Below are 18,679 nucleotides of genomic sequence, written 5' to 3'. Positions count from 1 at the left end.
TCTTGAGCCTACAAAGCTTCTCAATTTTTTCAACTAAGTCTTTGCGAAAATTTTCAATTCAATTATCTACTTCTTTGAACCCAGCTAGCAAACCCTAAGCTAGAGCAATCCAACTGACTGATGTCTTTGTTCTTAAACCTAGGCAGTTGAATCTGACTGGAGAAAAATCCCAAAACCCTCAGAAAATTGCCTCCACCATGTAATGTTCTCTGACCACAATGGAGTCATTTACACTGCTCATCAATTCTTCTCAGTTCTGATAAGATTTTTCTCAGTTTTCCATAATACCTAATCAAACCATTTCTTATCTCAACCATCCTACTCTATTACCTTCCCACTCATTCTTAGCTGAAAATCTTGTCTCCCACCTCACAGAAATATAAAAGTACTCAGATAAGAACTCCTTTAAATTCCTGACATCCCATCTACAAAAGTGACAGTGTATTATAACTAATTTCTTTCTCTCATTATGATAACAAATATATCATCCTGATTGGGGCTAATTCCTCTACCTGTTCTCTGAATCCTATAAATGCTACTTCAGGAATTTCATTTCAATTATTAGACCATATTTTATTTTTTCTAGTCTTTCTCTCTTTTTCTACTTGCACTTTTGAAAAATCCTCAGGCTTCTCCCATTTGTTCTTAAACTTCAAGCCTTTCTGGTTTTCTCTCTATCTCTATTCCCTGGTATTACCGAGCTTGCAAAAAAAAAAAAAAAATCCCAAATCCCTGCATCTGCTTCCTCTTTTCCCATTTGCTGCTTAGATCACTGTATTACAAATTCTATTCCTTATTCATCCACTGAGCGAGCACTTAGCAAAATTTTTACTGCTTATTTTTTTATTTTTGCTATGTCAAAAGAATATTTCTATTCTTCAGGGAGTATTTGATGTTGTAAACTATAACCTCCTTCTTGAAATAAAAATTTCCTTAACTTCCTCACTGTTAGGCTTTTTTGACTCGTCTCTTTTGTCTCTCTTTGGATGTTTCTTCTCAGCCTCCTTACAAATTTACATTGGTGAACTGATCCATTTATAGGACATCATAATCTTTGTGCTAATGACTCCATTGACTGATTTTGCAGAGTGTGTCACTAACTCAGGTCACTTGACTCAACACTTTGTAGCATGGCATTCTGTATATTAAGCTGTGAAAAAATGAAAGTAAAATATCTATATTCACTTCCAATCAGAAATCTTCCATTTTACCTCCTACAAATCAAATTAGTAGGGAAGCCTTGAAATCCTAAGATTTCTCTGTTGACTAAGAATAAGATATTTTGTAGTGTCTATCCTGCCTTTGTGAGCTTCCAGCAATAAGCAAAGATTAAATTTTAAAGGCAGAAGTTTAAAATACAAGGAAATGACTTTATGATCCTTTATTAGGGAAGAGAATAAAAAGATAGTTTCAGATTAATAACATGTATTTAAAACGCTTGTAACTGATAAAATATTAGTATCCAGAATTTATAAATAATTTTTGAATAAGTAAGAAAAGTATGTACAATAGGCAAAATCCATAAACAGATATTTCAAAGGAAATGAAAACTGCAGAAGCAAGAAGCATTCAGTGTACCATATCATTATATAAAAATAACCGTAAATTAAAATCCCAGTGCAGATTAATATCCAGAACATTTCAGAAGTTAAGATGTCTGACAAAACCAAATGTTGAAAAGGATGCTAAGCAATGTCATATTTCCATTAACCAATTCTAATACTAGACATCTTCTCTGAGGAATATTCACTCATGAATACCAGGAGATGTTCATAAGCTTGACATGATATTGTAGATCATAACAAGGGAATAAAAAAAATGCTCATCAATATTAGAAAAGATAAATTACAATGTATTCCAACAAAAATATTATGCTACCATTAAATAAAATACAGCTATACTGTATCAATATAGATGAATGTTGAAAATCGTATTACTCAAAAACAAATTTATATAAGCTCAAAGATAGGAAAAAACAAATAAAATATATCTTTTATATATTTTTGTGTGTGTGTATACTAGAAAAAATAAAAATAATGTTTATATTGATAAATTTGGCATGCTAATTGCTTCTAGGTGTGAGTAACAAAGCAAAATTGGATTAGTTAGGACTACACAGTAAGCTTTAAATATACTTATAATGTGTTTCTTAATCAGAGTGGTAGATGTTTTCATTTTGCTATAATTCTTTAAATTATATGTGCCAGTTATTTACATATTTTTAATTTACGAAGTTCATTAGTGAAGAGAGCTAACTTATTAACCAGAAGAGAGTATAAGGTCTCTTTTGAAAGATGGATGTCTCTTGAGCTAGGCAGAATTATCCTTCAACAATGCCCATGTCTTAATTCCCAAAACCCGTGAATATGTCACAAAGCAAAGTGAATTTTCAGATGTGACTAAGTTACAGATCCTGAGATCAGAAGATTCTCCTGGATCATTGAGGGTGTCTTCAGTGAAATCACAAGAGCCCTTAAAAGTGGTAGAGGTAAGCAGAAGGGAGTGTCACAGGAAGATACGACTATAAAGTAAAGCACAGAGAGTTACAAGTCTGTTGGCCTTGAAGATGGAGGAAGGCGACAGGAGCCAGGGAATGTAGGCAGCCTTGAGAAGCTGGAAAAGGCAAAGAAGCAGATTCCCTGCGTAGGCATCCTAAAAAGGAACACAATCCCGGCAACACCTTGATTTGAGTCCAGTCAGATTCATTTTGGATTGCTAACACCCAGAGATCTAAGATGCTAAAGTGTTGTGGTTTCAAGCCACTAAGTTTGTGGTGATTTTTTTAGAACAGCAGTAAGAAAAATATTTCAGAACATTCAGCATACTTATTTTACTGTAGGCCTCCTTCATGTCTAAATGACACTTGGGAACAGCTGAAAAGGCAAAAAGAACAAATTAAACAAAAGCTACTCCTGCCACCACCATCATGACTACTGCCATTTGGTTTGCGGTTACTATGTGTAAGGAATTTTGCATAAATTGACTACATATATCATGTATTAGTTTGGTGCAAAAGCAATTGTGGTTTTTGACATTACTTTTAAGGACAAAAACTGCAATTTATTTTGCACCAATCTAATATTTAAATATAATCATAGACCCATACAATCAGAATCATTATTCCCTTTTGATAAATAAGAGAAGTAAGGCTCTATTGAGTTCAGATAATTACCAGCTGTTAAAATTCACACTCCTGGTAACCACCACACTATGATTACCATATTGCATGTGGTTAATATTATTAAAAATTAAACAAAATTTTATCTGTGAAATCACAAGAGATAAAATCATGTGTGTGATTGACAACTCATTTATATAAAATGAACACATTATTATGCATACATGATGTTATGATTAATATATCTACAATATAATTGTATACATCAATATATAATTTTATTGAAGGATTCCTATATGATGTGTCAACATTTACAAAAGTATCAATCAGGTGAAAATTCCTCCAAATGTCAGCATGAATCCTAAGAAAAATTAACAATTAATGCTACAGTACTAGCCCTCAAACTCAAACCGTTGTGATAGAAAGAAATGTTTATTAATAGTTCTTAGTCAACTCGCCTCATGCATGTATTGAATTTTAATGAATATTGGTTTACTCATTTGCTCTAAATTTAACTGGAACACTACCAAGAGGGGATTAATCTCGGTAATAAGTATGTTTCTCATTTTTCCGTAAGACTCAATCATGATGACATTTTTACTTTGTTCCCCATAGAAGTCAAATTTTACTGAAGTGATGGAGTGAGAACAAGAGTGACTAAGATAGAGAAAGAAACAGAGAGAGATGGGGAGAGAGAGAGAGAGAGTGAGAGATGTTACGAACAAGGGTGAGTTTGGATTATTGAAGGGGGCACAACATGGCAACATTGAAGAAAAAAAAGTTTCTGGCAATTATTTCTCTATTGTAGCAGTTTTTTTTAGGTTTTATGAAAGTGTCAAATCAAGCACCAAGGAAAATGGTTTACAAATGCAGAACTCTAAAAAAATAAGATAAAAAAGAGATCAAAGACAGCATAAAAAACGTTATGTTTAAAAAGATGGATTGAGATCAACTTTCCATTTCAGTGTTATTTGTAGTCAATTCAAAGGCCACTTTCAACCTTACACAGAAACATGAATTGATTTTAATGGTATCTATGAAAAAAAAACTTTGCCTCAAACACTCTAACGAAAAGATTCCAATGAAGTTGTTATGCCTTTAATGTTGTTATCATCACTCTATGCCTCAAAGCTGGACTTGTATATTAAAGGATAGAAAATATTTGAAGAAAGAAAAATCAGGCTAGGACTTAGAACTCTGGTGCAAAAATCCTATATCATCAAGCCGTAACTTTCAGCCAGTCAGCTGTCAGCTTAAAAAGCATACATTTGTGTCATGTTTCTATAGATCACACGTTTAGAGACAAAACTTATAAGTTCACCTGAAAGATACAGGTGTAGAGTTTAATAAATGTGGAAAACAAAGGTTTACTTATATTTGTTTTAAAGACACTGACAAATAGTTATAAACTTTTACAAAAATAGAATTGATCCGGATTCAACCTATATCTGCAGCTTCATAAAAAGTTTATATTCGCTGTTTTTATTCACTGATTCTAAATTTGTTTTTCCTTGTGTATACTTGACCAAATTCTTACGAATTCCAAACTGTTCAGATCAAATAAACATTGAAAAGTAAATAAAAGCATTTCTAGGACTAAAAAGGTGATATGATGGTTTTGCACACCAGCAGAGAATCCACGAAGAAAATGTATTCTCATCAGACAAAACCCTCTTGCCATTCCACTCTCCATGAGAAACTTACATTCTAAAATTGAAGGCTGCAACCTTCCTTTTGTTGATTTTATGGTATGTATAATAGAAGCTAGCCTAGCTATTCATAGTCCTGGATATTAATATACTGAAATACATTTAAGTATAGTACATGACATTCGAATGTGGCCACTTTGGCACAGACACAGTTGATGTTGGGATCCTTTTGTTCCGACCTTGAAAAATTAAGTTTTTATTTTTTTAAAATTGTCATGTCATATACCTAAGAAATATTGTCACTCCATTCCTGAGCTAAAAATTCATCACATCCGTGACTCCAGCAGCACTGGGCTCAACGGTGTGGAGAGAATCTTTAAGTATAGTGTGGAGAAATGCTGGCCAAGGGTTAGAGAGGGAAGCAAGGGGACAGAAATAGGACGTGATTTGAAGACATCATGACGTTCAGAGATGTGTAGTGCTCATGTGATGTAATTCATAAGAACAGCTTCTTGAATTTTTAAAAATTATTTAGCAAACAATTTTGTTACAGCTGCATCAGAACAGCTGTATCTGTTAGAGATGATCAGAAAACAGATGGTACTCTCAAAAGGTTATTAAAGAAAGTTAAAGGAAGAGGCTTTTCCACATATGTAGGCAGGGTTAAGAGAAGTGACATGGGATGCTGAAACATTCAGGAAGTAGCAGCCATGCAAATCTGTTACCACTCCAGCTCTGAACCCAGAGAATGCAGCTATTGCTGAGCTCTGAACCCATTCAGTGACTAAAAGCTAAGGAAACTGATTTGAAGCTTTAAATAGAGGATGACTTTTAGGAGGAAAGAAGTAGTGGGAAACACTGGGGACTGGATCTGAGATACAAAATAAAAATATCTAGCACAGCTCATCCCTCTTGTTTCTCACTGTTCTTCCTGTCCATCAGTTATCAAATTATAATTAGCTGATGTCAGTGTAATTACAGTCCTACCCAAAACCTACACTGAAGCACTAGCCAACATTATTATTCTTATAAGATAAAAAGGGAAAAACACACACAAACAGGCAAGATGAAGGGAAATAGAAATACTTAATAGAAAACATAGATTATCCTTTAGAGGGAACATGTTGGTGCTCTCTTAGTCTGTTTTTGTTTGTTTGCTTAAATGTGTGTTGTTAGATTTGCAGTATCAGATAATGCCAGACTCATGATGGGCAGTTTGGATCTCACAGTCCCTTAATGCTCATCATCAAGATTCGGTTTTTGTTAGGGCCCAACAGCAAGCATGGAGATGTTTTTCAAACATAGAATAGTTATCTCCTGAAAAACACATGCCTTATTCCAAAGCCCTAGGGGTCCACACTATGATTACCATATTGATATTTGTCAGAGGTTCTCAGAATATCCATATCTCCCAGAAACTTCCAGTCCCATAAAACTCAATAGCAAGCCAGTTTGCCTGCAGCTTGGACTTGCTATCAAAAGATCTTATACAGATACGTTCTATGCTCTCTCAACAACAGTATAAAAAGTGTATTCTCTTGGCAACTGCAACAGCTTCCATATTCAAGGAAATACATTATCATCAGAAAGAATGTTCTGATTTTTAAAGGAGATTTTCCTGAGCAAGCCCCAAATATGGCTTTTTTCTTTGCTTCCACCCCTATTCCTGTCTGCCCCAACCCTCACTTGCCCTTTTCTTATTATTTTCCCAGCTCCTTCCCACAAGGAAGCACTTAGCTCATTTTTGCTCAGAACGTAGGCAAGCTAAGGTCACCAATATCACTCCTGAAATAGAAGTCTGCTCACTCATTCAAGATAATTACTTCTTTTCCTCTCCTTTTTCAAAGAAGGATGATACATCAAATGAGGCTGAAAGCCTACTTCTCCAGGAAGTGACTTTATTTTAGTATTTTATTTTATATTGTGAAGTTCTATACCACAGAAGCTTCATAAAATACTTTGAGAAACTCTTTGTAGAGTGACAGTTTTAGCTGAGGTTCAATTCACATTAGATTTTCCTATATTAATTAGAGTAATGTGATTGGCAGGGCTAGGATAATACAATGTGTATTTTACGTACTGCAGCTTGGACAAAAATGGTTGGATATGCAATAAGGAGAAGTAGGGGTTATGTTGTGAAAATTTACTTTACCAATTTGAATATTTATCTTATCGTAGGACTCCTGGGAGATTCCAAGTTTAACTCAACATATGTTCTGTAAATTTAAAATTAAATTTGTTTGTATAAATTTGACACAATAGGAGTTAAGCTCAAATGAAGGAAATAAGCATATGGTGGATTTACCACTAATTGAGAGCCTAACGCTATGAGAGACAAGAAGAAGGGTTTGGTGGTTTTAGTTTTGTATTCATGACTATATATATTTGGGCATATTGCTTATGTTTATTGTTGGTTGTTATTCTAAAACATAGGTGAATTTTATTTTTTACTACAGTGCATTCAGAGAAGTAACTTCCATCTTAACATTTTAAATCGATTCGTAATACATATGTTTTTCATATATAATTATATGTATAAATGTATTTATTCACATACATACACATACATATTACCACCAACAGATATGTCCTTTTTTCGCTGATAATTTAACCTCACACTTCTGTCTGGTAGGAATCTCTACTCTCAGGGAAGCTATGCCTCTTCTGTTTTTCTGGGGCAGTTGTCCATAACTCATTCTTTTCTGCCAGTGACTTCTCTACATTAAGTTGCATGACATCACTCAAACCAATGAAATGTCAAGGAAGAATGATGGGGCTTTTTAAAAAAATTCCATTAGAAACATAAATACCTGTGAGCAGAAAGCATTATTGTTTATTCTCCTTCTTTCCTTAAACTTGAACATGATGCTTGGTTCCTTACATTCATCATATGTAGATGAATGAATGTTCAATGTTTATTAGAAAATAAAGGAGGATTTGATCGACTCTGTTTTAGATGTTGCATTCTTCACTTCACCTGGTTATGTGTGCACCTGAAGAGGGTTTAAGCATTGGAAGCAGCTCTACTTCCACAGTGCAAGACGAAAGAAGGCATCTCTTATTAAAAGCCAATCCTCCCTATAAATAGTATCCCTTTATGCCTTCTCAATAATTGTATACTATTGGTTACATGTTTTGTGTCTATATTATCAACAAGACCCTCTCAAACCAATACATGATTACTCACAATCAAGCCTAACCTATTAAAATATAAAACCTATTCATTAAACAGATATCACTCTCTTGCTTCAATGTCATATTTTTCAGTGCAATAATTTATACTCTTTTTTTTCCACCTTGGCTTAGTTTTCTATTGCTGTTGTAACAAATTACCACAATATAATTAATGGCTTAAAACTACACAAGTTTATTACTTACAGTTCTGGTGGTCAGAATTTCAAAATGGGTTTCACTGGGCTATGACTGAGGTCTTGGCAGGATTGCACACTTTCTGAACATTCCAGGGGAGAGTCTGTTTCTCTGCCTCTGCAGCTTCTAGAGGGTGCCCACATTCCTTGTCTTCTGTTCCCGTCAGGATCTTCAAAATCAGGAACAAAGTATCCTTATTACATCTCCTTGTTTGCTTCATTACATCTCCTTCTCTGACTCTGACCCCTATAAACCTTACTTTTATAAAAACCATATGATTACATTGGGCCAACACACCAGGATCATCCAGGATAATCCTACTGTCTCACGATCACCAACTCAATCACATCTTCTAAGTATTTGCATTGTGTAAAATAACACATTCACCGATTCCTGAGATTAGGGCTTGGACATCTTCGGTGAGAGACATTATTCAGGACACTACATACCCCCACCAGCTCTTTAGCCTTCTTAGTTTTTGCCACCATCATTTCACTAAAATCATCCTGAATAAATTCACTGTGGGTCTAAATCTCTTAAGTCCAAAAGATAAAAAAGTTTAGTTCTCATATTCTTCCGAGCATTTCAATGGGTTGACAGCTTATTTTAAAAAGAGTTTTACTCTTGAAATACTTCTTTTTTAAGTTTCCTTGACAATATACTCTCATGAGTTTACTGGTCCCACTTCCCTTAGCTTATCTGTACTTACTCATATTTTAAAAAAATCACACATTTACATATGTGATTATAACTCCTAAATATGGTGAGTGCATTTTCTGCTGTTCCTCGCTTTTTCTACCTGTTTGCTCTCAGAAATACAGACACAGACTTTAAGCTACATGATTCATTTGTTGTAAATTAATCATTGAGTAGAATCACTTAGGACTGTGAGCTTTCCAAACTGGGGGAAAAATACATCTTTTTTTTTCTGCTGGATGAAGTGAAAGAGCCCAGAGACAGATATTCTACCATATTTTGTGCTCACCTCTTCAATTATGACTATCCTCAGGCTTCTTCCTGATTTTATTCTCTAAGACAGCAAGGTTCCACTACATCTGGACAACCTCTGCCAGCCTCACATACAATATAGTCACCACGCAAAGCCTAGTCTCCAAAATAGCTCTTCTTGCATACTAGGATTCTGAGAGATCTGTCTCCATCCCATCATTTCCCTGGGTTTTACCTTCCAAATCAGGAATGTGTAGAATTCTACTAAGATAAGTGATAATAGTAGAGTTATACAAAAATTTACTCTTTTCTTTGCTCATTTCCCATGATTCCTCAGTGACACTTGGGAAGGAAGATGTGAGCCCTCTCTCAGCGCTTTCTTGTAACCTGCTATCATTTCCATTTCTACTCTACAAATTTAGGGATATGAGGTGACACTTTTCTTCTATTTCTATGGCAAATGGGAATGTTCTTGCTTGCTGTGGAAATTGCTTTTGATATTTCAGTGGCGATCTAGAAACAGAGAACTGGATATCTCTGTTTAAGCTGCTGCTATTTAAGAAATAACATCACACATTAGGTTTTTTTATATATATGACTTTTGCCACTTAAACAAAATCTGCATATAGAAGGAAATGAGGGGAGTCTCTACAACCAAAAAAATATATCTCTTTATCTTCAGTTTTTAAATGTGACTTACATGTTCTCTTATACCCTGGCATAAGCCACGGTTAAACATTTCCCCTCAAATGTTTCATAAAATGGAATCCAGAGGAGAAGGAAATCTTAGGTCTCACAAATAAACAAATTTGTAATATTTATGTGGGAAGCTAAATATAAGTATGCAATTTGAAAACAAAAGGGAAAGAATAAAATATATATTCAAAAAGAGATTCAAGATAAATATACATATATACGCATATATTTGAAAAGAAAGTCATAGTATTTTTACAGCAATCTTAGATTTTAGAATGAGTGAAGTGAAATTATTTTTACATAGGTGCTTATTTCCCTCACTTCTGTTTGACCTGGAAGTTACAGAAAAATATGATTTGATTACTTGTGTCTTCCATTCCTTTTCCTCAATGCACACCGTGGCTTTGAAGCTTATTACAGAGAAGGATAATGGATATCAAAGAAAAAGAAGAAATAGCACACCTTTGCTATTTAAAATAAAGTTGCTTCGTGCTGGAAACTGGAATTTCCATTCTAAGAAAGTTTAATCCAACTATGAATAGCTCAGTATGTGAAATAATGAGTCCAAGAGTCAATAGACACTTTTCTCCTATAGCAAAGGTCACAAGCCTCCGGTTGTCCACACTGGAGCTGTTTTGGCTTTCAGGGTACATGTGCCTCATTTGAAAAGCCTTTCTGTGATTGCTGCTGTGTCTCCATCTGTTAGAGCACAGCATATTTCAAAGGAGAGGGTGGCACATTCAAATGCTGAATTTGAACAAGAATCTTAAGAAACATTATTTTATGGGCAATTACAAAATGGCATTTGGTCATTTCAAGTAACATCTCAGTAGGGTTCCACTTCAGGGGCATTGTCATTTTAAACATCGGTTGAATGCAATTTATTTTTTCCAAAAATACCAGATGATTAATTAAATTACAAATTTAAATGGCCATTAAACTAGGCAAGAATATTATATTTTTCAGGCTAGCCAAATAGCACAAATAGACGAAAACATTAAATATCACTATGGTGCAGCATAAGGTGGACTAAATAGGGTCTCCTGCTTACAGTTTTGCCCCTGCCAACCCTCTGCCTCCATCACTACTATTGCCTTGCACATCATCTTAAATTTAACAATCTGAGATCTGTCTCTTTGGGTCTACGGGTACATCTCTAATACAACTGTTAAAATATAAATGTAGCAGATAGGTGATGTATTCTCTTATTATTTATAATCCAGGGAGTTATTAGAAAAAGCAGCAATCTCAGAGCTACTTAGAGTTTTGGGAACAGAGGGATATGATAAAAATGCTGAGTGTTTAGAGGAGAAACACTGTTTCTATATCAATTTTACTGGATAACTGATTGTAGTTGTTATAACCCTTCAGGAGCAGGCTCACAAAATGGTGAAGATTATGAGTTCTAGAACCAAACTCAAATCTAGATACCAAGGTTTGAATCGGGGCTACAGCCATTACAAGTTATGTGAGTTTGGTTGTTCTGTTTAACTGCTTTCTGCCATGGATTACTCTGTCGTAAATAAGGGTGATGATAATACATACCCTATAGGTAAGTATTATATTAATAAGAAAAAATCAGTTAGGACAAGCATGGCCTATTTTAAGTGATGAATAAATATTAGCAAATGTCAAAAATGTGAATGTTTCGTAATACACAGATAGCTTTCAAACTACATATTCCTTAGACTGAAATTGCCAACACTGTAAAGCATTCTCTTAATATTAATAGTTTTATTGTAAACAAATTTCTAGTAATATTCTCTCTAATTAGTTTTACCTGTGTTTATAGATGAATTTGAAACTCCCATGTACATTTTTGAAAAATCAACGAATACTTACCAAGTTGTTTAAGTGTGTGCCATTTTAAGGTATAAGCATATGAATTCCACTGACTAGCATAAATGTGGGCATCTGTTCCTGTCTTCTTATAACATATTAAGCATTTTTAATTTAAATCTAGCAGTTTGCAATTAATTTAACTCTTATATTTTCATGAAGCTTTTATCTATTTAGAGTTAAAACATGTACTCTACAAGTGGTTACATATTTTCAAATTCCAAAAACCACATTTTAAAACACCATAAAATGTACTGTTTATTTTTGGTTACTTAATTATATTGTTCTATATAAATGGAAAAAATAGTAAGAATAAACTAATTTTTATTACTTCCCAATGATTAAATCATAGACTCTTTAATTTTTCCTCATTCTTCATTTAAATGTCATATAATAATTTTGTTTATTTTGAAAAATATTCCAAAAGAGTGAAAATAATTTTAAGGCATTTCTAAAATTGGTGGTGGTATTTAGAATGCAATGTTACTAATTATTAATGTTTTCATTCAGTGTTGGTTTTTGAGGTTTATGGATACTTCTGTGTTTGTGATAAATGTTTTATTCAATAAAATATGATATGATAAATAATTGTAATGGATACTGCTTAACATTCATTTAATATTGGTTTACTAAAATTACTGTGCTGTACTTTATGCTTTCATACCAATTTTTAAGTTTTGTATTTATATGTGCATTCCATATTTACCCTGGTTACTTACGTTACTGAACAGAATGTGCATAAAGTTTAATCTCAGGAATAAAAAGTAATTATTATTATTATTATTATTTAGCATCTCTATATCTAATATGCAAGCCTATGTTAACCACAGTATTAGCCTAAGTTTTAAAATGTAGTTAGAGAGCAGAGCCATGTGGGAGTAAAAACCAAATGACTTGAGGCCCAGTGACCCATTTAATCCTCACAAGTAAGCTAGGCAGAAAACAAGCCACGCATTCATTTTACTATTTAGAATTTGGGAAAACTGAGGCACAGAGAACTTTAGTGAATTTTAAATTTTAACCCAGTAGATAAAGTTCAATTGAATAGTAAGAGAGATTTTTTTTAAAAAAAGTTTTAAGCAGAAAATATCCAACAAGAAAGCAAAAGTTAATACTAGTACAAGAGTAGTTACAATATAAGTCCATGAGGTGTATTAGTTTCTTAGGACTGCCGTAACAAATTGCCACAACCTTAGCAAAACAACAGAAATTTATTCCCTCACAATTCTGGAAGCTCAAAGTCTGAAATCAAGGTGTCAACAGGGTGTAGGAGAGAATTCCTTTCTCTCCTTTCCTAGATTCCTGTGGATTAGGGCATTCCTTGGCTCATGGTCACATCACTCCAATTGGTACCTCCAGGCTCACATTGGTTCTTTTATATATGTCTTCTCGTCTATGTATCTGTCTCTGGAGTTTCTGAGGCTTTCTCTTACAAGGGTACATATGGTTGCATTTGGGGCCCACCCGGATAATTCAGTATAAGCTCTTCCTTTCCAGAGCTTTAGTTTAATCACATCTTTGGCCACACAAAATAATATTCAGTATTTTACCATGTAAGGTACACAGGTTCTGGGGATTAGGAAAATAGCATGTCTTTTTGGGAGCCAGTCTTTACAATATGGAGTAATTACATCAATCAGAAAAGATAAGAATTCAAGAATAATCCAAGCATATCTTAATAATCCAAGAATATCTTGTCTGTAAGAAATTCACTGAACTAAAAAGCATATAAAACTCTGAAACTAAATTGTTAAAGCCAGATATTACAGGCAATATGAACCTGAAAATAATTCAATGTAAAAATTTGAATGTAAAATAATATATTATGTAAGCTGAAATTATCATGAGTAGTAATAATTTAAATACTTATAAATAGAAAATAGATAAAAAAGTTATAAAAATTTAAACTCCCCAATTTTATATAGCCCTTAATTTTATAAAGAACAACTAAAAAATAAGACAGGGAAAGAGAGCAAATAAACTATTGTAGTTGGACATTTTAAATGTACCTCTCCCAAAGACATGCCAAATACATAATATAAAAGAAATATGTGTGTATGTGTGTGTGTGTGTGTGTGTGTATATATATACACATATATATAATTAGAATAATGTGATTAATATGCTTAAAACCAAAAAATAAGTAAAGGAAAGAAATTTTCTTATTTTGACCTACTTGTACATTAAAAATTAATACCTAACATGATTCTCAGTGGAAAACTGTTAAAAATACTTTCTTTAGAATATGAAACATGGTAAGCATCTTCACTATTGTAATTACTGATAAGCACAGGATAGAAATTCATAGCCAACAAGATTACTAAAAGACAAGATATATTAGTTATGAGGATTGGTAGGGAAAATGCAAAGTACTGTTATTTGAAGATGATATGATTATCTGCATAAAGAAACAATAAATCAAGAGACATTTATAGAATTATGGAAAAATTTAGTAGATTTATTATATGCAAGATTAACCTACAAAGCCATCTGTGTTTTCTATACTATCAATGGTCACTAGAAAGTATAATAGAAAATGAAATATTATCATTCATAGCAGCACAAAAATAGATAGTAAAGATGAGTGGTTTTTCTTACCAAATACTAAAGCAAACTGCAATGCCGTGCTTCAAACAGAACAGAGTGATGTTGAGTAGTGCAGAATCTTATGAGTTTAGTGGACTGAATGGTGACCCGCCCCCAAATATATATTATGTCCAAATCCCTGGACCTGTAAATATTACCTCATATGGTAAAATAGTTAATATCATCTTACATGGCAAAAGATGTGTTTTAGATGCTAGATTATCAAGGTAGGCACTCCATGCCATCACAAGTGAGAGCAAGGCAGAGGGAAATTTTATGCACAGACTCACAGAGGACAAAACAATATGAAAAAGGAGGAGCAAGACATGTGGCCAAGAGTGAAGGAAATCAGCAACAGGAAGCTGTAAAAGGAGAGAAATGTAGAATCTCCTAGAGCTTCCAGAGGGAGAGTGCCTCTGCCAGCACCTTGGTTTCCGATCTCTGACCCTCCAGAACTGTGAGCTAATAAGTGTCTCTTAAGTGACCTTTTTTGTGTTAATTTGTTACAACTGCTACAGGAAAAGAGTAAATATTTCAACACCAAACATTGTTCTAGAGGAATACAATATTAAATAAGTTTTCTTATTTTGTACTGGGTTTTCTGGAATTTGGTCTTAAAACTGACTAAATGTAGAGGCACGAATGTCCCTATTTCCAGTGATAAAGAGGACACTAGTAGCCCATGGTGAGATATTACAATAAAAATATACAGAATATCACCATTAAATTATTCTAACCAAATACATATATATATACACACACACTATATATATAGTATGTGTGTGTGTGTGTGTGTGTGTATGCCTATGTAAAATTTTGGATTACCATTTTTTTTCTACCTTAGAATATTTTTAGTTAAAGTAATGAGCACAATGCGATTAGCTGGTTGCTCTAGGGCAGAAATTGGGGGTAAAAAAGACAGCACATTAGAATCTCAGCACAAGCTCTGAATAAATGACCTAAAAACTTCTGTATCTTCCCTGAAAGAAACCCTCTTTCCTGTAACTGCAGGATGGAGATTCTAAAATATAAACACAGAGTCTCATCCTGAGAGTGGATGGATCACAAAACAAATTGAATTTTCAACCATCTCAACAGGATGCCTTCTGTTAAACTGAGGCCACTGATAGGAAAGGAATGGGATCCTGAAAATTGCACGGAGGAAATATAGTCAGATTCTGGTAAAGCTGGAGGCATCAACTCCCTAGATTCTGCTGAATTTTCCTTTTCAGTAGTAGAAGCCTTTCCATCACTCCTGCCTGAGAAGGTTAACCCTGCTTTGCCTGGAGAAATTGTAGTAGCCTCCCTTGAGGTTGTTGCCTTTCAAGGCACTGCTGATTATTCTCAGCATCTCTCTTTGGGTGAAGCAAAAAGTGAACATACTGTACACTAAAAGAACTGCATGATTTTATTTTTCCAGTGTATAGAGACAGAAATCTGGGGAATATGTGTGAGAATACAAATTAAGAGTGAAGGATAATGGTGAAACATAAAGTTGGATCAAGATGAATTTACTGCTATGGGTCAGCTGAGCAAGAGGATTCTGTTTTGTAGATTGAAGCGTTAAAAAAGCTCTAACAATTTGATTGGCTGAAACATGGAACACATAGTGTTAAGTCTGCAGGCACCCAAAATACAAGAGTGGTGAAGGCTTAGGGGCTTTTACCTAGATTTCAGAGGATGGATGGGAAAGCCTGGGTACCCCGGCAGAAGCCTGCCTCAGGGGAAGAGCTCTTGCAGAAAGAGTCTCCTAAGGCAACACCAAGCAGAAATGTGGAGTTGGAGCCCCTGCATAGGGTCCCTACTGGGGCACTGCCTGGTGGAACTGTGGAAACAGGGCCAAAGCCCTCCTGACCCTAGAATTATAGAGCCACCAGCAGCTTGAAACCTGGACGAGCTACAGGCATTGGACTTCAACCCATGAGGGAAGTAAAGACATGGAAATGGGACTGCCTGAGGCCCTGAGATTCCACCCCTTGCACCAGTGTCACCAGGGCAGAATGTCTGCCCTGCTGGGTTTCAGATTTGTGTGGGGCCTGCTACCCCTTTTGTTTGGCAAATTTCTTCCTTTTGGAGCGGGAATGTTTACCCAATGCCTGTACCACCATTGTATCTTGGAAATAAATAACTGGTTTTGCAATTTACAGGCTTATAACTGGAGGGAACGTGCCAGGAGTCTCAGGTGAAACATTTAATTTCAAAGTAGTAAACTGGTGCCTGAACAAGTTAAGACTCTTAGGGACTATTAAGATAGAATCATTGTATTCTGTATGTGAGAAGGACATGAGATTTGGGTGAAGGAGGTGGCTGGGGCAAAATGCTGTAGTTTGGTTTGTTTGGACGCTCTCAACCTCATGTTGAAATTTGATCCCTAATGCTGGAGGAGGGACCTAGTGGGAGGTGTTTGTGGTCGAGAGCAGATTCCTCATGAATGACTTGATACCATCCTTGCGGTAATAAGTGAGTTCTCATTATATTAGTTTCTGCAAGGCCTGATTGTTAAAAAGAACCAGGCACCTCCCTCCACTCTGTTTCTTCTTCTCATCATGTGATCACTACACGCTGCTACCCTTCACCTTCTGCTATAAGTGGAAGTAGCTGGAAGTCCTCACCAGAAACAGATGTTTATGTCATGCTTCTTGTACAGTCTGCAGAAACATGAGCCATATAAACCTATTTTTGTTATAAATTATCCAGTCTCAGGTATTCCTTTATAGTAAAATAAATGGACTAAGACTTTGGACATTGACATTAATTTCAGGAGATCCAAATGACACTGTGGTCCATTATTCAGAAAAGAGGCTTATGCAGGTCAGATGATTACTGAAGTTTTAGCTCACATCCATCCCATAGTGGTCTAGTGGATCCCCAAACCTACTATATGGTTATTTTTCCAGTTCTAGAATGTATAGTTGGACTATGTATACTCAGCAACTGGCAGCCTCCATACATTGGTTCTGTGGAGTGAGGGTATTATGGTAGGAAAAGTCATGAGGCAAGAGACATACTCATAACTACTGTTGGAAATTTAAAAACTTGATAGCATATTTAAATATTTAGCAATTAAACATTTTAAATTATCCAACAGTATATTTAGAGCTATTTATTATAAGAAAACAAGGGTGTAGTCAGAGCTTGTGTTACATGACATTCATTAATACACTATTCAAAAACTGTAATGGTTAAAAATAAAACTAAACCAATATGGGACAGGTTAAACATGGGAGTAGTTAAATAATATATGAGAGCTATTGAAAGAAAAGCTTATAATTATTTGTAGAGTTACTAACAAGAAAAAAAGCCTATATATTTCATTTTTATTCTATAAAACAGATTATAAACTACAATATGTAGAGTATATATGTATGTGTAACATACATTGAAAATTATTGAATGTATAGAGTAAAATTCTGATAGTTTTCTCATACATACATTTAATAAGAACCTGTTTTCTTTTGTAACAGTTGGAAGAACTGGTTATTTTCCCAGGGCTTTGACTGGAATAGCCTTGTGAGAGGTTCATCAAGTCCAACTTAGGAGAGCTTTTGTGGACAATGATTCTTCCTGCACTTTATGTGAGTAATCAGGCAAAGTATATGGGACTGAAGCTTATTTTGCAGGGAATTTGGTGATGGTGTGATTTGTCTTTGGTGGAAATGGGAGACCATAGGGAGAAATGCTGTTTCAGAAGAAAACTTTATATTAGATTAACCTTTGATTCTTCAGTGGCCACCTGATCATTCATGGTATGGAGCTGCCAACAATACCCCTCCTCAGTGTGAAGCAGCCAGAAAGAGCCACAGTTGGATTCCTAATGATTGAGGAACTGATAAATAGAAAGGAGGGACTGAAATTGGCACAATAATCCCATAGGCTGTTCTGTTTTATAAACATATTAAATGACCCTTCTACTGTTAAAGCTTGAAAGTTGCATTTGTTTTATCTGTGTTCCTTCCTCAGAAAAGGACCTTCAGGCCTCTCAAAAAAAGTATCAAAGAACTGAAACTCACCAGGTCACAGCAGGAGATGCCTCTTTGCTCCTCCCTAGTTGTTGTTTTCTTAAACATGGTTACATTATTTCCCTGCTGTATAAGCTCTTAGTTTGAGTCAGTTAGGGAGATGGATTTGAGACTGAGTGGCCGTCTCCTCCGCTGCAGCACCTGATTAAAGAAAGTCTTCTTCCTTGGCAATGCGTGTTGTCTCAGTGATTGGCTTTCTGTGTGGTGAGCAGCAGGACCTACACCACATCCCTGGTGTTTTGTTAACATGTTCTTGCCAAAAAAAATAAGGCCAAGAGAAGGTACAGCTTACACTTATAAATAATTCATATCTCCATGAAAAATGTCTAATAAAAGAAGAAAAATTGTATTACTTTGAGCTTAAAGATTTTGTAATAATTTATTCATGGATACATGGATTTGTCACAGGAAATGTGGGAAAAGAGAATTTGTAAAAGAAAGGGAAGCAAATTAAA

Source organism: Macaca mulatta, chromosome 17 (assembly GCF_049350105.2).
Source record: "Macaca mulatta isolate MMU2019108-1 chromosome 17, T2T-MMU8v2.0, whole genome shotgun sequence".
In the NCBI taxonomy this organism is placed as follows: Eukaryota; Metazoa; Chordata; class Mammalia; order Primates; family Cercopithecidae; genus Macaca; species Macaca mulatta.
This window is presented reverse-complemented; position numbering follows the sequence as displayed.